We start from the raw sequence: 25,042 nt of genomic DNA, 5'->3' as shown, positions 1-25,042 counted from the left end.
TTCCAGCACGAACTATTTAATACAGGAAGTTAAATGTTTAAAAACAACAAAACGCTAGGGCTGAAAGACAAGTCAGAGAAGCTGCCATAGAATTCAAATTTAATACCAGGTTTCAAGATTCAGGAAGTTTCAAGAAACACAGGAAACCTTCCACAGTGATCTGACTCTATTAGGAAGGCAGGTGATGTGACAGAAAGCACCTACAGGCGGCTACAAAGCTTCTATCTATGAACCCAAAGCTCATGTAATTGTCCACCACTGCCCTGCTAGAGACACAATAATATTTCTGCTTCTCTCCTACTTCCAAGTCTATCATAAGTGCCTCTCATTTGTGGAAACAAACCTAGAAGCTTGTTGGCTGAGGATTCTGGGAAATGTGGTTTCTGGGCTTCTGGCTCCGGCAGCACTGGGGAGAGCGCAGAGGGGAAGGGGGACTGAGGTCAATGGGCGATCCAGCACACAAGGCACGACTGACCTCTCCTTCATCTCCTTCATCACTTCTGGTCATCTTGTCTTCCATTTCACTTCAGCTGCTCGCCCCTGTGATCATGCCCCCATAATCTCAATGTCGTGTCTCTTGTCTTCCCAATTCACTCCCTCTGGTACCTGAATTCCAATAATTCTTCTATCTCCTGAGACTTACCCATCCTTCCTTTTCCCTCCATCTCCCCAGTGCCCCTCTCACCCCGATTAGATGATCTAGTCAATCACTATAGGCACTCATTTTAATACCCTCAACGCCCTGCCCCCTCTTCCTTCACTGTATTCTTCTAGAAAAATGCCAGCTTTGGCTAAATCTAGCTCTCCACCTACTTAACACCTGTACCACAACAGCTAAATGTGTCTAGAAAACATCAACGATGGTAACTGACCTTACTGTAAATTCACAGCCAACTGAGGTCAGGTGGACACCTAGGGCTCCCCAGGAATCCTATCTAATTTCTCTTGTTCATTCGCCCTCCCACTCTCTAAGAAGACTTGCCAGAGAACTTTCATATGCTCCTACCACATCTGCCAACTTAAGTCTGTATCCAGATATTACACTTTCCTCCTGTTACTCTGGACACTGTTAGTGCTCCTTGCTGAAGCCAGACCCTCTCCTTAGAAACTAGAGCCCATCCTGTCATCTACCCAAGGACCTTATTCCAACAGTGTCTCTCTCCTTCATCATCACATTTTCACCCTCTATCATGTCACTCCCATTAGCCTACGGACATAATGCTATTTCCCTTATCTTTCAAAAATAGTCTTCGGGGTGCCTGGGTGGCTCAGTTGGTTGATTCCAGCTCAGGTCATGATCTCACGGTTAGCAAGTTTGAGCCTCACGTCGGGCTCTGTGATGACAGCACCAAGCCTGCTTGAGATTCTCTCCCTCTCTCTGCCCCTCCCTGGCTTTGTCTCTCTCTCTTTCTTCTCTCTCAAAATAAATAAATAAATAAATAAATAAAACCTTAAAAACAAAATAGTCCTCTCCTAATTCCATGTCCCATACCAGCTACTGACCCCTTTCTATACTTCTTTACAGCAAAACTCTTCAAAAGAGTACCTGTACTCTCTGTCTTCAATTCCTATCCTCCATTCTCTCTTGACCCCACTTCCATCAGTCTTTTCCTCTTACTTCTCCACAGAACACATCACCTCAAGGTGACCAATTACTGGCCAACACATTGATTCTCATTGAACTTGAACTGGGTATGAATTGAACATACCCAATTCCCATCTCACTTGGCCCCTCCGGACTTTTTAACTGAGCTGGTCACATGTTCCTTGGAACATTTTCTTCCCCTGGCGTCCAGGACCCCACCCTCTCCTGGTTTTTCCTCCTACCTCACTGGCTGCTCCTTCTCTGTGTCCTTTGCTGACTCTTTTTCATCTTCCTGACCCCAAATCATTGAAGTGCCCCAGGCCTCTGTCCTTGGACTCCTTGGTCTCTTTAAAAGCCCATTGAGGTGGGTGGTCCCGAATTTAAATAAGGACAATTCTCAGCCATGCTCATGGTTTTAAACACGTCCTATAGCTGATGACTCTTAAATACACATTTCCAGCTAGATCTGTTTCCTGAATTCCGTACTTGAACATCCAAATGCCTATTTGATACCTTCTCTGGGAGGTTTAATATTTATCTCAAATTTAACATGTTCAACACCAAACTCCTGCTCTTACCTGCAAAGCCTGCTCTCCTATAGTCTTCTCATCTCTGTACGTGGTCAATCCATCTTTCCAGTTGTTTGGGCCAAAAGCTTGGAGTCATCTCTGACTCCTCAGTTCCCGTCACACCCAGTCCTGAAAGCCCTGCCAAGCATCTAGATTCTGGCCACCACTCAGCACCTCCACCACAGGGACTGTGTTCAAGCCTCCCTCATCCCTCTCCCGGATTCTGACAAGAGCTTCCTAACTGGTCTCCCCAATCCTGTCCCTTCCCTCCTTCATTTTATTGTCAAAAAAGCAGGCGGGGATCGATTTAAAACCTAAGTCAAAGTCATGCCATTTCTCAGCTCAAAACCTGCCATCTCACTCAGAATAAGAACCAAAGTGCAAATGCCTGGGTTCTTCTTTGATCCCGTCTTCTATCCCCTTCTGTTGCAGCCACACTGTCCTCCTTGTTCTTGAGCATGGAAAGCATGCTCCCACCTCCGGGCCTTTGTATGTGCTGGTCTCTGCCTGGCATGTGCTTGCCTCATATGTCTGGCTTGCCTTCTTTTTAGGCCTTTGTTACAATGACACATTGTAAGTGAGACTTTCCTTGACCATCCTTTTAAAATCCTGGCCATCCTTCCTTCAAGGCCTTTCTTCTCTTTTCTTTTCTTTTTTTTTTTTTAGTGTTTATTTATTTATATGAAATTTATTGTCAAATTGGTTTCCATACAACACCCAGTGCTCATCCCAACAGGTGCCCTCCTCAATGCCCATCACCCACCCTCCCCTCCCTCCCACCCCCATCAACCCTCAGTTTATTCTCAGTTTTTAAGAGTCTCTTGTGGTTTGGCTCCCTCCCTCTCTTTTTTTTTCCTTCCCTTCCCCCATGGTCTTCTATTAAGTTTCTCAGGATCCACATAAGAATGAAAACATATGGTATCTCTCTTTCTCTGTGTGACTTATTTCACTTAGCATAACACTCTCCAGTTCCATCCACGTTGCTACAAAAGGCCATATTTCATTCTTTCTCATTGCCAAGTAGTATTCCATTGTGTATATAAACCACAATTTCTTTATCCATTCATCGGTTGATGGACATTTAAGCTCTTTCCATAGTTTGGCTATTGTTGAAATGTTTATTTATTTTTGAGAGAGAGAGATAGCACAAGCAGGGGAGGGATGGGGGAGGGGGACCCAGAATCTGAAGCAAGCTCCAGGCTCTGAGCTGTCAGCACAGAGCCTGACGTGGGGCTTGAACTCATGAACAGTGAGATCATGACCTGAGCCAAAGTCCAACGCTTAACCAACTGAGCCACCCAGGCACCCCTCCTTGATCATCCTTTTGAAGTAGGACCCCCTTTTCCCCTCCCTGTTCTGTTTTTCTCCTTAATGCTTTATTGCCAGCCAACTTGCTATAAATTTTTCCTGACTCTAGAATATAAATGCCACAAAAGCAGAGACTTTATTTGGGTCACGTGAGTATCCTCAATGCATATATCCATGCCTAGCACACAGTAGGCATTCAATACTATTTGTTGCATTAATTGAATGAGTAGGTGTGGAGGTCATGGCTGTTAGGTGGGGCTGAGAGGTGGGCAGGAGCCAGATCAGCAGGGCTTTTAGGTCTTGCTAAAGATCTGGGGGAGGGCTGACATGATCATAGTTGTGCTTAGAAAAGCTCCCCTGGGTTCCAAGAGGGAGAACACTTCCTCTAGAAAGGTGATTCCTGCCTTTGTGGAATTGAGCGTAGGGAGATAGGGGGATTTGCATTTTAGAAGATGCTACTCTAACTTAGAAGGGGCAAGGGGAATGTGGGGCTAAAGAGATCTCTGCATTTGGACAAGACGCAATACCACATGGGGCTGTGATTATGGGCAATCAACCCTGTACCTCTGAGTCAGCAGCTCAGTAAAACACTTTACAAGCAACAGGCCCTCCTGCACTGGAGGGGCCTACAAAGGCTCACTGCTCCAGAGATTATCAGAACGTAGTGGATGTGGCATTCTCCCACCTCCCTTGTCACCCCGCATCAACTTCCCTTTTCCTCCTGCACTCAACCCGGAGAGATTTCAGTGGAGATCAAGTCCAAGGACAAGAGGCTAGTGAGCTTCTCAGGCCCCCAGAGAGTAGGGGAGGAACTGTGGGAAGGGACTGGGGCTGAGCAGAAGCAGCCTGCAGACCCTCTCAGGGTGGAGCACCCCCCCGCCCCCCCTTTGCCGTGAGGTGTGGCCCTGGGGCAGCCCTCACTCAAATGCTCCCTGTCACCAACACTGCAGTCACCCAAACAGCTGCACTATTTATTCAGCATTTCCCTGGCCTGCTGGGCTCCTCAAACTAAATTTGCCTTCTGCACATTCCTTGAGGGTTTTAATAACCTACCAGTAAGAACAAAAAGTCCGTTTCTACTAACCTAATGTCAGGCCAAGGTGGAAATACCTTTCTAGGGCCCCTCCCTGTCCAGCTCAGCTGGACTCTCATTGCAGAGGGAAGCAAAATTAATTTTGACTTTGCTGCCGAGATGCACCTAATTCCTTCACTTTGCCAAGGAAGGGGGGAGGAAAATCACAGCCAGCAAGGCAGAATGTTCCCTCCCCAGGCACTCAGGAGTTTGGGATTCTTTCCTACCTTCTCGTGTGCTGGGTTGCAGGATTCTTGCCAGCTGCTGACCTCCCATGTCCTGCTCTAGTGCCTGCCAGGCACATACCACCTAATGAGGCCACAGGGCCTTAGGGAGAGCGCCAGGCTGAGCCTGTGTAGCCAAGTTTGCTTTGTCACTAACCACAGGTCACAGGCCAATCCCGGGTCAGAGGCATCCTGCAAATGCACGGTTGTTGGTGGCAGAGGGGAACCAGAGAGGAGAGAGCTTCCTGAAAGATCACGGGCCAGACTAGAGAATCAGCCCTCGCAGACCAAGAGCAACCCCTCTTCGGGACCCTCTGTCTCCTGCCCCGGCGGGAGCAGGAGACCATCCACCATTTCCCCTCTCTCCTGCCCCCAGGAAAGTTCCTCTTTCCCTAGTTCTCACTCAGGAAAGTCTAAATACAGTGAACCATAATTGTTGATTGATAGAGTCACCTGTGGGGAGAAAAGTTTCCTTCCCTTTTGGAGGAAGGTGAGACAGAAAACTGACGCTTGAGTGCCTTCTGTCCACTTCCGAATGTTAGCCTGGTATTATGGAAAGTGCCTCAGTATCTGAGCTTAGAACAAGCAGGGCAGGGGTTCAGATCCCAACTTGCCTTGTATAACTGTGTGGCTCTGGGCAAGGTACTTAGCTTCCTGGAGCCTCTGTAACTACTTCTGTAAAACAAGGGTAACAGTACCTTCCTCCCACGGCTTTTGCAAAGACTAACGAACATGCAGCAAACTTAACTCTTAACTCCAGCTTGAGTTAATAAATGGAGAAACTGAACTGCTAAGAGGTTGGGTTATATGCCAACAGAGGAAATGTCTTGGGGCTGACACGGGACCCCCAGACTGAGCCTGTTGGGGGCAATGGTTCTCTAGCAGGATGCAGGAATTTGGGGTTTGCCAAGGTCGGTTCTGACTCATGATGACCTTGAGGGCCACACAGCTTGTACGGCACCTGGACCTGGTCACTAGCCTGTTGAACACCTCTTCAACAACACATCAGTCAACGAGTTTGGGCCTCTTCCCCTGCCCGGTACCATAGGTGGATTTAAAAAGGAATGAAAAACAGGCCTTGGCTGGGTGACCAACTCCTCCCCCTTTGCCCAGGCAGGCCTTTCAGTGTTAGCACTCAAGTCTCATGTCCCAAGAAACACCTTTTCAGTTCTGGGCAAACCAGGGCGGCTGGTCACCCTGGTCCAGACAACCACCAACAGAAAGCAGCACTGACCCAGGTAGCTCTGACGTGGATGCTGATGTTTGTGCTGCTTAAAACTCGTGGGCTGAGTGTCATTTCAAGACGACCAACTGAGCACAAGCTACCACTCTCCCTTTTGGCTCAAGTTCTAACAATCACAGAAAAAAACACCGAACTTTTTTTAAACGTCAGTATGTATTGAGGCATCATTTGCATAGAAAAATGACACTTCTCAAAGCGTATAGTTTGCGACCTTCTGACAAGGGCGTGCAGGTACGTTATCACCACCACAATCAAGATGTAAAACATTCATGTCCCCCCCCCCGCCCCCCCGCCAAAGTCCTGCGGTGCTCTTTACGGTCCTCCCCTTCCTCCAACCCTCAGCCACTGGCAACCACAAATCTGATGTTTGTCCTCTCAGCTTGGCTTTTCCAAAATGTCATTTGATGGGAATTAGACAATGTGAACCTTCTGTATCTGGCTTAATGTGTGTGAGATTCCTCTGTGTTGTGTGAGTCAGAAGCTCTTTTTTGATTTCTGAGAAGTAGCCCACCACATGAACGTGTCGGAACTTGTCCATCTATTCGCCAACTGCCTGCTTCCAGCCTTGGACACTTACTTATAAGACAGCTATAAACATTCACACACAGATCTTGCACGAACATAAATTTTGATTTCTCCTGGGAGACCACCCTAGGGTAGGGCTGCTGGTTGTATGAATATTAAAAATCGCCAAACTGTTGGGGTGTCTGGGTGGCTCAGTTGATTGGGCATCCAACTTCGGCTCAGGTCATGATCTCACGGCTCATGGGTTCGAGCCCCGCATCGGGCTCTGTGCTGACAGCTCAGAGCCTGGAGCCTGCTTGGGATTCTGTGCCTCCCTCTCCCTCTCTTCCCCTCCCCTGCTCAGGCTCTGTCTCTCTCTGTCTCTCAAAAATAAATAAACGTTAAAAAAAAAAAAAAAAACTAAAAAAATTGCCAAACTGTTTTTCAAAGTGACTGTACAATTTTGCATTCTTATCAGCAGTGAAGGAGAATTCCAGTTGCTCTAGACTGTCACCAGCACTTTTTAATTTTAGCCATTTCAGCCAATGTGTAGGGGTACCTCACTGTAGTTCTAACTTGTGTTTCCCTAATTCTAATGACGTTGGACATCTTTTCACATGTCCCTTTGCCATTCATACTCCTCTGATGAAGGGTCTGCTCATGTCTTTTCCCCATTTTTAAAAAAAGGGGGGCTCTTTGATTCTAATTATTGTATTTTAAGAGTTCTTTACATATTCTGCTCATAAGTCCTTTATCGGGTATTTGTTTTGCAAATATCTTCTCCTTGTCTGTGGCTTGTTTTTTCATTTTTTTGAGAATGTCTTCCAAAGAACAAAAGATTTTCATTTTGATGGAGTAAAATTTATCAATTTTTTTAGTTTATGCTTTTTGTGTCTTATTTAAGAAATCTTTACTTAGCCTAAGATGGTAAAGATAGTTTATGTTCTCTTCCAAAAGTTTGATTGCTTTAGCTTTTATATTTGAAAAATACAATTTAAAAATGAAATAAATTTGGGGCACCTGGGTGGCTCAGTCGGTTGAGCGTCCGACTCTTGATTTTGGCTCAGGTCGTGATCCCAGGGTGGTGGGATTGAGTCCTGCATCTGGCTCTATGCTGAGCATGGAGGCTGCTTAAGATTCTCTCTCCCTCTGCCCCTTTCCCCTGCTCTCTGTCTCTCAAAAATAATATTAATAATAATAAAATTAAAAAATAAAAATGAAATAAATCTATAATCAAACTCAGAAACAAGAGGAGGAAACTCTTCTGGGCCAGAAATTGTGTGGAGTCCCTAAAAGGCAGAAAGCACACGAGATTATGGAGAAGGTCATTGTTCTCAAAAAGGAAAGGGTGCTACCAAGAGGACCCCACCCTCAGAGGAGGTGGATACTGAAAGCAGCTAAGACATATAGGGGCTAGAACCCCTCTGTACCCTGTGCCCTGACCCTCTTCTCTCAGCCAACTCTATCTAGATACATGGTAGCAAAATTTCAGAGCACCAAAGAGAAAATCTTAAATCCTTCCAGAGAGAAAAAAGGATTACCTACAAAAGAAAGAAACTCAGATTGACATGAGCCCTCACTAGCTACATTGGATATAAGACAAGCAATACCTCTATAAATGTTAAGGGGAAATAACAGAAGCTAAAATTCCATGTCCAGCCAAAGTAGACTCTCTCTAAAACAATTACAGATATATTCCAACAAGAAGAAATATGAATCCATGACGAATGAGTTTCAAAAAGTAGTGAGGTAAGGGGTGCCTAGGTTGCTCAGTTGGTTAAGCCTCTGACTTCGGCTCAGGTCATGATCTCACAGTTTGTGGGTTCGAGCTCCACATTGGGCTCTGTGCTGACAACTCAGAGCCTGGAGCCTGCTTCAGATTCTGTCTCTATCTCTCTCGGCCCCTCCCCCACTCACATTTTGTCTCTCAAAAATAAATAGATATTTAAAAAAAAGTAGTGAGGTGAAATACATGTGTTTATGTGTGTGTACACACCAAAAGTACATGTACATATATATGTGTATTTTGTGTATTTTATATATATATTTAAGTGTATATAAATGTTTACAGTGAAACAAAAACCAAAATAAAAAAAAATTCTAGAACTAAGCTCTTGATAAGTTTGGTAATTATGCCTGGTAACATGAATAGTTACCCTTGGTGATGGTATGGGAAGACATCCCATGTTTATGGATAGGAAAATTTAATATTACTAAATTTGGTTTGATTTCTCCTAAGTCTTCTGTCTTGGCCTACAAGTGGCTATCTCCTTGTTATCTTCTCAAATGGCCTTTTCTCTGTTGAGAACATATTCCTAATGTCTCTTTTTCTTCTTATGAGGACATCTGATCCGTTATATTGATTAAGGACTCACCCTATCAGCCTTATTTCAACTAGATCATTTCTTTGAAGATCCTACCTCCAAACGCAGTCTTACAGACTAAGGTCCATACATATGACCTCATTTAACTTAAATTACCTCTTTAAAGTTCCTTTGTCCAGGGGCACCTGGATGGCTCAGTTGGCTAAGTGTCCAACTTCAACTCAAGTCATGATCTCATGGTTCATGGGTTTGAGGGTTTGAGTCCCACGTTGGACTCTGTGCTGATAGTGCAGAGCTTGGAGCCTATTTCACATTCTGTGTCCCTCTCTCTGCCCCTCCCCTACTTGTACTCTCTCTCTCTTTCAAAAATAAATAAATAAATAATAAATTAATAAATAATAATAAATAAACAAACATAAAAATATTTATAAAAATAAAGAATACATAAGGGTCCTTTGTCCACATATTTTCACTTTCTGAGGTACTGGGTGTTAGGACTTCAACGTATGAAGTGGGGGACCACAATTCAGGCTATAGCATTATTCAGTGGGGAAAGGACAGTCTTTTCCACAAATAGTATTAGGAAAACTGGCTATCCACATGCAAAAGAATGAAATTGGACCCTTTTCTCACATCATATACAAACATTAACTCAAAATGAATCAAAGACTTAAATGTGAAAACCAAAATTAGTAGAGAAGAAAACATAGGGGAAAACCCTCATGACACTGAATTTGGTGATGATTTGTTGGATAGACAGTAAAAGCACAGGCACCAAGAGGAAAAATAGATAACTTGGATTTCATCAAAATTAAACACTTTTGTGCATCAAAGGACACTTATCAAGAGTAAAAGGCAACCATGAAATGGGAGAAAATCATATATATACAAATTCCTAGAACTCAACAACAAAAATACAAACAAATGAAAAATGGCAAAGGACTGCAATAGGCGTTTCTCCAAAAAAGATATGCCAATTCCATTATGCACATGAAAAGATGCTCACTATCACTAGCCACTAGGGAAATGCAAATCAAAATCACAATGAGATACTGCTTCATATCCGTTAGGATGGACATCATCAAAACAATGGAAAATACTAAGTGTTGGGGATTGTATGGAGAATCTGATATCCTGGAGGATTGCTAGTGAGAACGTAAAATGGTGCAACCACTATGGGAAATATTTTGGTGATTTCCCCAATTTTGGTGATTAAACACAAAATTACCATGATCCTGCAATTTTACTTCTAGGTGTATACACCAAAGTACTGAAATCAGAGACTCAAACATATACTTGCACATCAATATTCATAGCAGCATTATTCACAACAGACAAAAGGTGAAAATGACCCAAATGTTCATGAACAGAGAAGTAGATAAACAAAATGTGGTATATTCATACAATGGAATATTAATTAGCCTTTAAAAAAGTAAAAGCCTTTAAAAAAGACTCAACACAGATGAGTCTGGAAAACATAATGCTAAGTGAGATAAGCCAGACACAAAAGAACATACTATATGATTCCATGTATATAAGGGACCTAGAATATGTAAATACATGCAGACAGAAAATATAATAGAGGTTACCAAGTCTGGAGGAAAATGGTGAAGAGGAATTATGGTCTTATGGGTACAGAGTTTTTGTTTGGAATGATGAAAAATTTCTGGAAATGGAGAGTAGTGATAGTTGCATAACAACGTGAATGTACTTAATGCTGCTGAATTGCACATTTAAAACGGTTAAATGGTAAAATTTATGGTATATATATTTTATCAAAATAAAGAAATACACTGTAAAAAATATTAGCATGGATGGTTGTGCAGTGGAATGAGAGAGGAGAAAAGTAAAGACGTGCTAAGTTTCCTGTTCAAGGGACTTACTAGAGACAAATTGAACTGTATGGGAATGAAAAGTACAGCATAGGGAATACAGTCAATAATGTGGTGGTAACTCAGGGCGCCCGGGTGGCTCAGTAGGTTAAACCGACAACAGCTCAGGTCATGATCTCGCAGTTCCTGAGTTGGAGCCCTATGTTGGGCTCTGTGCTGACAGCTTGGAGCCTGGAGCCTGTTTCAGAGTCTGTGTCTTCCTCTCTCTCTGCCTCTCCCCTGCTCGCACTCTGTCTCTGTCTCTCTCTCTCAAAAATAAACATTAAAAAATTTTTTAAAAATAATGTAATAACTCTGTATGGTGATGGATGGTAACTACACTTATCACAGTGAGTATTTTGTAATGTATATAATTGTCAAATCACTATGATGTATACCTGAAACTAATGTAATATTTTATGTCAACTGTATTTCAATTAAAAAGATTGAACTCTAGCCATGGTTAAAAAAAAAATATGCTGGGGCGCGTGGGTGGCTCAGTCGATTGAGTGCCCAACTTTGGCTCAGATCATGATCTCATGGTTCGTGAGTTTGAGCCCCGTGTCCAGCTCTGTGCTGACAGCTCAGAGCCTGGAGCCTGCTTCAGATACTGTGTCTCCCTCACTATCTGCCCCTCCCCTGCTCATGCTTTGTCTTTCTCTCTCAAAAATAAATAAACGTTGAAAAAAATATTTTTAAGTATGCTTAATATTATGTGTTAAATATTTAAAGGGACTGAAGTACCTACAAAAATATAAGTAGAAGGTAAAACTTTCTAACAAGTAAAGGAAATTAAATGGAACAAAAAGCAGAAAGCAAAAGCAAAACTATAATGTATGGAAATATAAAACATACACAAAATGGCATGCCTAACTGTAAATACATCAGTAGTCTCAATAAATATGAACAGGTTAAATTTGCCCATTAAAAAAAGGAATCTAGAGCTGGATTTTTAGAAAGTGTCTAGCCATAGACTTTAAACTAGAGATGCACTTAAAAAAAATGACACAGGAAAATGAAAAAATAAAGAAATAGAAGAAGATATATCAAGCAAATATAAAGAGGATGAAAGTAGTTGTAACAACATAAATGTCAGACTACCTAGAATTCAAAGCATTAAAAGTGATAAAAAGAAATGTTTTATATTAATAAAAGGAGCAATCTCTCAAGAAGATATAATGATGATTATTGATATGCTTAAAACACAAGATTGAAATATATAAAGTAAAACTGAAAGTGACAAATATTTGTGATAGTGGGAGAGTTTTACACATTTCTTTCATAAAATGACTAATCAAGCAGACAGAAAGTAATTACAGGTATGGGGAGGGTTTTAATAACACAACTCAATAAATTTCTCTCAACAAACAAATGGAATACACATGAAATTTGCAGAACTTGATAATTTCATGATCATGACCACAAAAGAAATTTCAGCACATTCTAAAATGTTGACTTCATACAGTCTCATTCAGTAACTATAATAAAATAAATCTGAAACCATACAAAAATATAGCTTCCCCAATTCTACTTACCTTCGGATTAAACAGGAAGTCAAAATAGTGGTAACATATAACGTGGAAATGATACAGAATAAGAGTAGTGCATATTGAAATCTTCAAGGATTCAGCCAAACCAGCAGTCAGAACATTTATAATCTTAAATACACATTAAATAATTATAAAGTTCAAAAACAAATGAGTTAAACTTAAAAAAAAAACTAAGCTAATAAAAGAGAAACAAAGTAAACTCAATTGAAATAGAAAAAAGGAATAAAATAAGATTGAAACTAAAAATTAATAATTTAAAAACAAATTTGCACTTGTGTCTAAAACTAAATGATCTATTTGCAAAGCTCAATGTAATGGATATTTTGGCAAATATAACGAAAGAGAAAAAGAACAATTAAACTAAACATTAAGAAAAATGAAAGACATATGACTATAGATAGAAAATATATTTAATAATTATGAGGGACAACTCTAGCAGAACTTCAAGAGATGAATATTCCTGATATAACCTCTTCCACAGCTTGGAAAAATGGTGGAAAACCACTCACTCATTTTAAGATGCTAGCTTAACTTTGATTCTTAAACCAAACAGGATATCACAAGAAAAGAAATTTAAAGGCCAATATAACTTATGAGATAGATGCAAAAATCTTAAAGAAAATGTTGGGAAACCAACATTGTGATCAGCACTGTATTAGAAGACCATGTGAGGATTGAACTGAGAACTCAAAGGTAGTTCACATACAGAATCTGTTAGTATAATTTCCTATATTAATAAAATTAAAGAAGAAAATCAGATGACCACTTCAATAGACAATAAACAATAGCCTTTGATAAATTCAAGTCCATTCATGAATTTTTAACAAACTCCTAGAAAACTAACAAAACTTCATAAACTTGTTAAAAGGCATTAACCAAAATACTTAACAAAGGTGGCACATTTTTGTAAAGCACTAAAGCAATCCCACTAAAGTCAGTAAAGACTAAGTATTACCTCTGCTTCAACATTTTATTTAATTATTTATTTTTAAAGTTTATTTATTTATTTTGAGAGAGAGAGAAAGAGCATGAGCTGGAGTGGGACAGAGAGAGAGAGAGAGAGAGAGAGAGAGAGAATCCTAAGCAGGCTCTGCACCAAGAGTGGAGCCCAATGCAGGGCTCGAACTCAGGAACCATGAGGTCATGACCCGAGCCAAAACCAAGACTCGGACACTTAACCAACTGAGTCACCCAGGTGCCCCACGCTTCAACATTTTATAGGATGCTCTGACCAATGCAATAAATATATAAAATGTATAAATGCTGGAAAAGGAAAATGTGCCATTATTAACAGATAATATAGTCATTTGTCTAAAGAATATAAAAAAATTAATTGACAGACTATTATAACTGCTCACAGAACTTAGCAAGATAGTCAAATACAAAATTAGGATATAAAGAAAGCAAAACAGAAAACCCACTTCCTTTCATATACACCAGTTACCCCATTAAAAAATGTCATGATAGGGGAGCCTGGGTGGCTCAGTTGGTTAAGCGTCCGACTTTGGCTCAGCTCATGATCTCACAGTTCGTGGGTTCAAGCCCTACGTCAGGCTCAATGCTGACAGCTCAGAGCTTGGAGCCTGCTTTGGATTCTGGGTCCCCCTCTCTCTCTGCCCCTCCTCTGCTCATGCTCTGTCTCTCTCGCTCTCTCTTTCAAAACTAAATAAATAAACATTAAAAAAAATTTTTTTAATGTCATGATAGAAGTGCCTGGGGGGCTCAGTCAGTTAAGCCTCTGACTCTTGATTCGGCTCAAGTCAGGATCTCACAGTGGTGAGGTCCAGCCCCGCGTCAGGGTCCACTCTGAGTGTGGAGACTGCTTGGGATTCTCTCTCTCCCTGTCTCTCTGCCCCCTGGCCCGCTGTCAAAATAAATAAATAAACATTAAAAAAAAAAATGTCATGGTATACATGCCAAAACATTTGAACCTGAATCTAATGAAGACTTTAGCTACCATTTTTCAGGAAATACCGGGGACATTAAATGACATTGTGAGGAGGCAGACACACACCTTGAACACGGGTAACTCTTCAGGACTAATGATCAGTTTTTTTACTAAATTAATCGCATGAAAAAGTGAAGGGATAATGATGGATACATGTCATTATATATTTGTCCAAACCCATAAAATGTACAACACCAAGAATGAACCCTAAGGTCAACTATGGACTGTGGGTAATTATGATCTTTCAATATACATTCACTGATGGTAACAAATGTACTCTGGGGTGAGGTGTTGATAATGGGGGAGGCTGTGCCTTGGGGGTGGGGAGTAGACGAGGAATCTGCACATTCCTCTTAACTTGCTGTGAACCTAAAACTTAAAAACTTAAGTCTTTAACGGGGCGCCTGGGTGGCTCAGTCGGTTAAGCGTCCGACTTTGGCTTAGGTCATGATCTCACACTCGGTGAGTTTGAGCCCCGCATCAGGCTCTGTGCTGACAGCTTGGACCCTGGAGCCTGCTTTGGATTCTGTGTCTCCCTCTCTCTGCCCCTCCCCTGCTCACTCTGTCTCTCTCTCTCTCAAAAATAAACATTAAAAAAAATTTTTTTAAAACACACAAACTTAAGCCTTTAAAGAAAAGTCAAGACCTCAAAAACAAAACCAACACACAAACAAAAAACCCTAGCAATCTGTATTGTGATATGAATAAATAAAAAATATAGAAGCCAAGAATATCACACATAAAATATCTCCTTACCACTCATAAAAAATAAAAATGGTGAGGGAAGACAGAACTCCTACAGGTTAGAAGAAAATCAAGAAACACACCCACCAATCTGTTTAGATCCCAGTTCAAACATGAAAATATATCTTTAAACAATCAAGGAAAATTTAACCTAAACTGGGTATTAGATGACATATGAGACATTTTTCCTAATTTTGTCAGGTATGATTATTCTATGTTGTTATGTTTTTTTAAGAAGCCTTGTGAGGTAGGAATATATAAATACTTCTATTTAAATTTTGAACTGATGAGGCTTTAAAAAATAATATATAATAATGAGTAATGTATCTGTGAGTTGCTTTAAAATACTCAATCAAAATTGAATATATATAAATTGAATATGTGTATAATATGTATATTTGAACCCTATCCATTTAAAAAAATACATTTTATACCTGAAAATAAATTCCATGTGAATTACATATGTGTATGTATGTGTGAATTATATGCATATATATTAAAATAAAACATGATAACAAATTTTCATTACATGGGGCTTGGAATGTCTACTGAAACTAGATTTAAAAAGCAAAAACTATAAAGAGAAAATGTAATTTGTCTGCTTCAAAAATATAAATGCTTTGTGTACGAAGAGATACCACAAGAATATCAAAATTTAAGAATAAGCAATAGCCTAGGAGAAACAAATAATATCAAGAATATACTTTTTTTAAAAAAAGAATATATTTTATTTTATTTATTTATTTTTAAATTTTTTTGATGTTTATTTGTGAGAGAGAGAGACAGACAGAGTGTGAGCAGGGAGGAGCAGAGAGAGAGGGAGACACAGAATCTGAAACAGGCTCCAGGCTCTGAGCCATCAGCACAGAGCCTGTTGCGGGGCTGAAACTCACCGACTGTGAGATCATGACCTGAGCCAAAGTCAGCCGCTTAACCAACTGAGCCACCCAGGCGCCCCCAAAAAGAATATATTTTATTTTACTTTTTAATTTTTTTTTCAACATATGAAATTTATTGTCAAATCGGTTTCCATACAACACCCAGTGCTCATCCCAAAAAGAATATATTTTAAAAAACTCTTACAAATTCATGCAAAAGAGATAACCAACCCAAATGAGAAAACTACGGAAAGAATTTGAAAAAGAAATTCACTAAAGAGGAAATATCAGTGGCCAATAAAGACATGAAAAGACACTCCAATCTACTGGTTTTCAAATGTATGCAAATTAAAGCCAAATTGGAAGTACCACAAAGTTTTGGCAAGAATCTTAGTTTAATAATATGAAAACTTTTCAAGTACTCTCATGCACTGTCAGTGGGAATTTAAATTGGCCCTTTGAAGGGCAATTCAGCAGTATCTAATAAGTTTAAACTGTATATACCCCCCATGACACTTCTTAAAATCAGCCTTCTAGAAAGGCAGACGCATGTGCTTAAGGAAATGCGATTAAAGACAATTCATTGCAGGAGCACCTGGGTGGCTCAGTCAGTTGAGCATCCGACTCTTGGTTCCAGCTCATGATCTCACAGTTTCATGGGTTCAAGCCCTGCGTCTGGCTCTGCGCTGGTAGCGTGAGGCCTGCTTGGGATTCTATCTCTCTCTCTCTCTCTGCCTCTCCCCCACTTGCGCTGTCTCTGTCTCTCTCAAAATAAATAAACATTAAAAAAAAAAACCATGAAGATAATTCATTGCAGCATTGTCTCCAAGAGGGGAAAACTAGACCTCCTTCAATACTCATCAACAGAAGCCTGACCAAATAAACTGATCACTAGCAGAAACTATGCAGTAGCTCCAAATGGAGAAGTAAATCTCTATGAACTGCATCTTGCTGCATAAAGAAGCAAGTTGCAAACTGATTCAGTTGAGAAACAATCTCCACAGAAAATAATCCTGCATAAATTAATAAAGGTATTAATTATATGTTAGTAATATATGCATACACATATATATGAATATGGCTTGAATACCTATGTAAATATAGTACTCATATTAACTTAATACCTGTGTATATACACACACAGTCATAGGTTATCAACACATAGATATGTACATACACACACGTGCACATAGCAAAATGTCTTGAATGACACACACCAAACTGAAGATCATAAGGGGATGGTGATTAGATCAAAGAACAAAACCATAGGATTAGAGCAATAGAAAGTGAAAATCTTTGAGGTATTCAAAATCCACTATTTTGTCAAAATCTTGAAAACAGAGGGAAACGTCCTTGAACCTTGTCAGTATCATTTAAATTGTTTACTAGGAGAATGAATCTGGATATAAATTGTATAATTAAGAATAAGTTTATTTTTGGGATGCCTGGGTGGCTCAGTTGGTTAAGCATCTGACTCTCAGCTCAGGTCATGATCTCATGGTTCCTGCGTTCGAGCCCCATGTCGGGCTCTGTGCTGACAGCCTGGAGCCCACTATGAGTTCTGTGTCTCCCTCTCTCTGACCCTCCTCTGCCCCTGCTCACACTCTGTCTCTCTCTCTCTCTCTCTCTCTCTCTCAAAAATAAATAAATATTAAAAAAAAAAAAAGAATAAGTTTATTTTTTAAACTTCCAGAGGTGAGTAGATGTCTTTGGCCACACTGATGAGAGGCACCTTAGGACAGAGGGGATGGCAGCTGGAATGCAGACTCTTGTGTCTGGAGGCTTTTAATTGCTGACTAGCACTAACTGAGTGACCTCCACTGCCCCACATGGGTCTCCCCGAAGAAAAGTTAAATCCCAGGCTAGTGACCGCCCCTCTACCCCTACAAACCCTGTATATATGGGGAAAGTAAAACTCTAGGGGAAAGCCTTTGGATCTTGACTCCGTGGAATCCACAGAAGTATCTGATAAAAAGGAGATAATTCTGCAAACACAAAATTACACATGTCAAAATATTAAAAATCTGGATGACAAACCGACCGTTAGGACATAGTGAATCGACATTCTTAAAACACACACAACATAGATTTTTCTGAAATCGTGATCTCTCTTGCTATATTCAAACCAGGTTTCCACTCACCAGAATCCACCTGTAAATGAGGAGCCTAAGGAAGGGCACATGGAGAATAACACATTCTAAGGTCAAATGGGAAAGACATCCAACTCCTTCTACAAAAGATGAGGGCAGGGAATCAAAAGTTGATTGAATTCAACCAGCTGATCTGATGTGGCTCCGCCCCTACTCCCAGCCTAGTCCCCCAGTGCAAGTTTACTTTGCATATGGAGATCATGCCACCCATTTTTCAGTTGTGATTCTGGATGTACAGGGACCACAACTGTATCAATATTTGGATAAGGATTAGGAATTGGACAGAGTGCTGGGGGGGGGCTGTTTTGCTAGTTCAGGAATGCTCAAGAGGATGAAAATAATCATACGACCGTTCATTGAGGTTCTACCAATTGCCAGCACTGTGCAAGGCACACTTCCTACATCACTGCGCTTTAATTCAGTCTCCTAAGACTTCAGGAAGAATGTCCTTATTTTGCAGGTCAATCACTTGCTCAAGGCTACATAACTCGTAAATGCCAGAGCGAGCACTTAAACCAATTCTCAGGTTCCAAAGTCCATGTTCTCACTCACCCACCGCATTCAGCAGGCTCTCTTTTTTTCCAGGGAGGCAAAATCAAGCTGGAAGATGTCTACTTTAGGGGCAAAGCATTTGCTCAAAGCTCCAGGAGTCCAGGCAGCAAAGCGACATCAAGGTCAGCCTCGAAGAAATAGCCCCTTCCTTGGTCCTGGGGTGGGGAATCCTCCAGACCTGAGAGGCCTTGGGGCTGGAGCTCATCATCCCCAGAGTTGACGTTTACGCACAGAACCTTGCTGAGTCACCTAGGAAGTCAATGCTATTACACAACAAATCAGACGGCCACTAAGCCAACCTTGTTCCTCAGGGTTGCTTCAACCCCAGGCTTTAGTGACCCAACCAAGGGGCAGCAACTCCTTAAAGGGAAGTCCAAGTGTTAGAAAAACAGGTTTTGGGGGAAGAAAGCTGATTCTCAGACTGATCAAATAATTCTAGGTGCACAGACCATTCCCCCCCTCCCCAGGGCATGCTTTTATGTCCTCCAAGAGCTGAGCAACCCCCACCTCAGGGTCCTACCCTGCTATTCCCTCTGCCTGGAAGGCTTCTCCCCCGGAAATCTGAGGGGCTTGCTCCTGCACCCCATTTAGCTCTCTACTCAAATCTCTTTTTCATTCTTTCAGGTTTTCTGGCCTTTATATCTAAAATATTGACGACAACACTCCTTCCTTCTGACAGACACACAAACACGCCCATAGCGCTCATCCCTGCTCTATTTTTTTTCTCCTCAGAATCTATCATCAGCTAATATAATATACATCGTACTTCTTTATCTTATCTGCTAGACTGTAAACTCCACAAGGGCAGAGATTTGTGTCTGCGCTCGCAGCTACAGGGCCAGCCCTCAGAACAGCGTCTGCTGTTTAATAAGCACTCAGTAAATACTTGTTGAATGACTAAATCCATCTGGGCTTTAGAGGAGAACAGAGAAATCCTGGAAAACCCCTACAAGGTGTAAGTGTGGCATTCAGGGAAAAAATCTAGAGCTTTGGAGACCCCTATTTGAAGGTAGGCCCAGACTAGATACTTAATCTAGTGTAGGAAGTAATCTAGATTAAAACTTATTCTCACTAAGCCTCATTTGGTGGTTGGTCAAGGGAGAGTATTTGCCTCTTGGGATCGCAGTGAGGTCTGATAATAATGTCCGAAAATTGATTTAATACCAGGCTCTGTGCCAAGGACTGTACATGCACTATTCCTTTAATCCCCACAACAATCCCATTAACCCCAAGCAGATCAAAGTGGCATGCCCAGGGTGATGAAGACAGGAAACGGACAGGTCACAGGACTCCAACCTTCATTTTTGTGTCTCTGAAACCCACGAGCGAACCACCACGTTGGATGCAGAGTGATGCTGGGTGCTGATGGGGAGAAGGTGCCCACACTGTTCCTCAACTTGCCCTCCTGCCTGTGCCCTAGGCACAGTTGTTCCCAACCACTATCCCGGAGGTACTGCTCCTGCTACTGAAAAAGAACCGGGACTGGAGAGCCTGGGTGGCTCAGGTGGTTAAGCAACCAACCTCAGCTCAGGTCATGATCTCACAGCTCGTGAGTTCGAGCCACGAGTCTGGTTCTGTGCTGACAGCTCAGAGCCTGGACCCTGCTTCAGAGTCTGTGTGTGTCTCTCTCTCTGCCCCTCTCCTGTTCGCACTCTGTCTTGCTCTCTCTCAAAAATAAACATTAAAAAAAAAAAAAAGAACCAGGACAGTTGAGAACCCAGGACAACCCACACCTGTGGCCCTACCAGCCTTATGACCTGCTGCAGCCTTTCACATTCAAGTGCATGTACTCTCAGCCCTCCTGCCACCAGGATCTTATTTGGCACTGGGCCCTGGTACTTTGTCACTTTTACGTGGAATAAGTGATTTACAGGAAACAATATTTTTACTTGAAATCAATGTATCACTGAAATCGTTCCATTGCTTAACAAGTGGCATATGTTGTTCAACGGAATTTTTTTTTTATTTAAGCAAGAAAAAAAATTTGTGGACACATATAGTTACATATACACACACATAGTTTTAAAATACAAGTTGAAATATTGCCCTGTGTTCCAGCACCAAAAATAGACAAAAAGGGCTTTCAAAACCTAATTTATACACTTCACAAAATTAGCTTTTTTTTTTTTTTTAATACATACAAAATGCTCGTGTTGTGCTTTGAACGATGATGTAAGACAAGTTTCAGATTGCTCTTTGCAAGCCCTTCTCCACAAATCCCAAACTGTGGGCAAGAGCAGTCTTGACTTCCAATAAATGAAAAACCTCTTGGGATGGAATCAGCACCATCTTTTCTCTTTTGTACGTTGGATTTTGTAGGAGTGTGGATACTAGAATGTTCTATAAAACAATAGTTATTAACGAATGCAACTGAGTGATGCAGAGAAGCAGATACTGAAGCAAATATGCAAAATCATTGTGTGTGGTTTTTTTTTGCTGCTCATTAACTTCTGTTTCAAATGGGTGCTCCTTATGTGACTTGTCACTAAGTTGTAATTAAGAGAGGGAAAACACAATTTAAAACTCTTCAGCAGCTAAAGCCCCCACCCCCAGCACTAGTGGTGTTCAGTAAAAAAAAAAAAAAAAAAAAAAAATGTGTTAGCTGCTGACTCAGGAGTTTTTTCACCAGACCTACCCCAACATGCTTGCTGCCTGCACACTCAGAGGTACTCAAACAATCCAGTTAGAAAAAAAAAGTAAAAATTATATTATCCATTGATTTAAAAAGAAGGCAAAGGAGAAGGAGGAGGAGGAGGAGAAGAGAAAGAAGGAGAAGAAGAAGAAGAAGAAGAAGAAGAAGAAGAGGAGGAGGAAGAAAAGGAGGGGGTGGGAGAGAAGGGGAAGAAGAAGGGGAAGTAAAAGGAGAAGGAGGGGAGGAGGAGAAGAGGAAGGGGAAGAGGAAGGAGGAGGAGAGGAGGAAGAGGAAGAAACACACAGTGAATGTTATTACCTCCTTTGGATGTGCTTCCCTAGAACTGCAGGTGGTGATGCCTGGCTTGCTGGGTCAGAGCAGTGGAAACTCACCAAGGACTCTTTTCTCTGTGCCATACCGCTGCCCCTCACAAGGACTTCTCAGAAAATCCCCACATCTCAGCTAGAAAGATCTCCAAGCTATTGGGTCCAAGCTCTGCCCTTAGCAGAAATCACCACCAGGCTCCCCAGCGAGAGAACAGACAGCACATGTGACACACGGCAGCCAATGGAAGCACCTCACACCCATTCTCTCCGTGGCCTGTGTGATTGTTGGAATTGTCTTTCTTGTTCTGACCCTCAATTATTTTCCCACCTTCCCTCCTTTCCCCATAGCAGCCTTAGAAGAGATTACAGGTAAACATCTCTTTATCTTCCAGATACTCCTGTCTCCTGCAGGTGGTGTTTGTTTTAGGCATCACCAGAAGGGGAAAAAATGTCTAATGACTTTGAAAGATGGAGAGAAATGTGGTGCCAATGAAGAGAACTGGTATAAGCCCAAGAGTTAAGAAAGGGATTAATCAAGGTTTTAAGGGTCACAAATTGGGCTTAGAGAGAGAGAAAAAGAAAGAAGAGAAAGAAGGAGGAGAAAAGAGAAGGAAGGAAAGAAGAAGGAAAGTAAGAAATAGGAAGGGAATAAAATGACCGGCTAATATTTACTGAGCACTTAAAATAAGGAGCAGAAACAGTTCAAAGTGCTTTACTTGTATTAATTCATTTAATCTTAAAATAACCCTCCAAAAGAAATACTATTCTTACAATTTTGCAAATGAGGAAAAGAAGGCAGAAAGTTTAAGTGTCTTAGTGTGGAGTCTGGGATTTGAAAGCAGGCGGTCTGACTCCAGAGCTAAAGGCTTTGCATACTGCTGAATTTGAAGATCCTCGCAGATGGGAGACTGGGCTGATTCTCAGTAGAGCTGATGTCATGGCCAAGAGCACAGACTTTGCCTGAGCCAGAGCTGGGTTCAGTCCTGGTTCCTCCACTCACCAGAAGTCACTCAATTCTCTTATCCTCAGTTTCCCCATCTTTAAAGAGATAATAATAGCCTTTGGTTCATGGGGTGCTTGTAAGGATTACATGGGCTAAATTAGCACAGTGCCAGAACACAGAATGTGCTAGATACATTTTAGTTTTTGTCCCATGTAATCCTCACAAGGACCTTATAAAGGATGTGTTGTCCCATCTCACAGATGTGAAAAATGAGACTCCAAGAGGTATCCAACCTCCCAAGGTCATATGCCTAATAAGGGGTTGTGCTGAGGAAGAACAGGAAAAAGAGAATGGAGAGGGGAGGAAGAAGAAAAGAAGGAGTGACCAGGCTCCAAGTGGGACAAAAGAGAGAAATGTAAGGAGAGGAGAATGGCGGCTGCTGTGGTGAATGCCACTCTATAGTTACCTCAGGTGGACTCAGAATGACATCTTTAATTCATACAAGGTTGTTTCACTCACCATGTGCTCTCCTTTCGTTCAGATTGGGTCTTGTGGTAACACATGAGCAAGTCTGGATGCCCGCCAAATCCCTTAAAGAATTATCTATCCCTAAAGCTTGGTATCTCAACATACAAAGTCAGATCATATGTATAGTTAAAGAAAATCCATCACTGTATTTCATATATTCAACCTGAGCATCTCCTTACCTGCAGAGCAATGTTTCATTAACTTACTTATCCAATGTGAATTACTGCATGAGCATAAAACAAAAAGTTATATCACCTTTTATAGTGTCTAGCCATTTTTTCATAAAATTTAATTACAAGTTAGTCTGTAATGTAACTCCAGTGAGAGCAAAATAATAAATACACAAAGTTAGTGTGTAAATTATAGTTTCACACTAATATACATACACTACCTTTATTTCTTATTGCTGCTATGACAAATTACCACAAACTTAGTGGCTTAAAATAAGATAAATGTATTACCTTATAGTTCTTGAGGTCTTAAGTCCAAAATAGGTCTTATGGAATAGATACAAGTGTCAGTAGATTCATACTCCTTCTGGATGATCTAGGGGAGAATCTGTTTCTTTGCCTTTTCCAGCTGCTAGAGGCCGTCTGCATTCCTTGGCTAGTGACCTCTTCCTCCATTTTCTTTTTTTTTTTTTTAATTTTTTTTTTAACGTTTATTTATTTTTGAGACAGAGAGAGACAGAGCATGAACGGGGGAGGGGCAGAGAGAGGGAGACACAGAATCCGAAGCAGGCTCCAGGCTCTGAGCCATCAGCCCAGAGCCTGACACAGGGCTCGAACTCACGGACTGTGAGATCGTGACCTGAGCTGAAGTCGGACACTTAACCGACTGAGCCACCCAGGCGCCCCTCTTCCTCCATTTTCAAAGCCAACAACATAGCATCTTCCAGTTTCTCTAACCCCAACCCTACTTCTGTCACCCATATTTCTGTCATCATATCTTTTAACTCTGATCCTCCTGCCTTCTCCTTTAAAGACCCTTATGAGTATATTTGGTCCATGTAGAATCCAAGATAACCGCCCCCCCCCCCGCCTTGTCTCAAGATTCCTAACTTAATAATACTTGTAAAGTCCCTTTTCCATGTAAAGTAACATATTCACAAGTTCTGGGGATTAGGACATGAACATCTTTAGGGGATCATTATTCTACCATAATATACTACCTAATTTTTTCAGCTCGATGACTTTTAAAATGTGTAGAAACTCAGGACCCAATGTCTTCATCAATAGATACTGCTGCATCACTATCACTTTCCAGAGGAATTTAAAACTTAATGCAAGAGCCCAGGGCAGGTGCCATTGAAGGTCACTCTTGGTTCAGGCTATAAAAATTCCTGATAAATTTTGTTCAATATTGTCTTAGACATCGTCACCATTAGAAAAAAAAAATAAGTGCAACCATTCTCAGTTTTTCTATTTGAATATTTAAATTTGCACGTTAATAAAAATCACTGATTCTAAACCCTTTTAGGTTGCCAGAAACCCATTTCTACTTTATATTTCAAAAGAGACAGCCAAGGGCTTCCATGACCAATTCAGATGGCCACATTTGCACTGCTTTCCTGAGCAGAACAATCTTCCCAAACGATCAGAGGAGCTCCTGTCTACCTGGTCCTATCAATGGTTAGAAGTCTTAGAAATCACACCTTTAGACTTCCTATGTGACCATGCAGCATGGAAGCATGTTTCCTGGACTTAAGGATGAAACTAAAATTTGAACAAAACAGGAAGAGTCTGTGGTAACAGTCTATGTAAAAGGAGGAGACCAGATGTAGCATTTGGATCATGTGGGAGAGGCTGGAGGAGTTCTCACTGGTTAGCCTTTTATGGTTTCCCATGGGGGGGCATTCTGCCTCCCTTGGGGATATTTGAAACAGTTAGGGTGTCTTGATGGGCGGGGGAAGGGGGAACTACCTGCATATGTGAGGAAGGAGGCCAGGGTCTCTAAACTCAGTGCATGGGACACTCCTGTAACTATGATAAATTGTCTCACCAAAATGCTCACAGCATTCCTGTTGAAACACAGATGGTCCTCTTCCTGTGTCTCCTCCTCCTCATCCATATTTACTTTCTTCAATCACCT

General features: G+C 41.3%; 1 long non-coding RNA gene across 4 annotated transcripts in view; it reads right to left on the bottom strand.

The window, feature by feature from the left end:
* Positions 1-18,738, bottom strand: part of LOC122235830 — a 29,191-nt gene extending 10,453 nt beyond the window's left edge. For all 4 annotated transcript variants that reach the window (XR_006213898.1, XR_006213897.1, XR_006213900.1 and 1 more), the window contains exon 1: positions 17,962-18,738. This is a non-coding gene — a long non-coding RNA (uncharacterized LOC122235830). The remainder of the gene's footprint in view (positions 1-17,961) is intronic.
* Between the last annotated feature and the right edge of the window lie 6,304 nt (positions 18,739-25,042).

Source organism: Panthera tigris, chromosome F3 (genome assembly GCF_018350195.1).
Source record: "Panthera tigris isolate Pti1 chromosome F3, P.tigris_Pti1_mat1.1, whole genome shotgun sequence".
Lineage (NCBI taxonomy): Eukaryota > Metazoa > Chordata > Mammalia > Carnivora > Felidae > Panthera > Panthera tigris.
The sequence above is the reverse complement of the archived record's forward strand: the minus strand, read 5'-3'. Positions and strand labels throughout refer to the sequence as shown.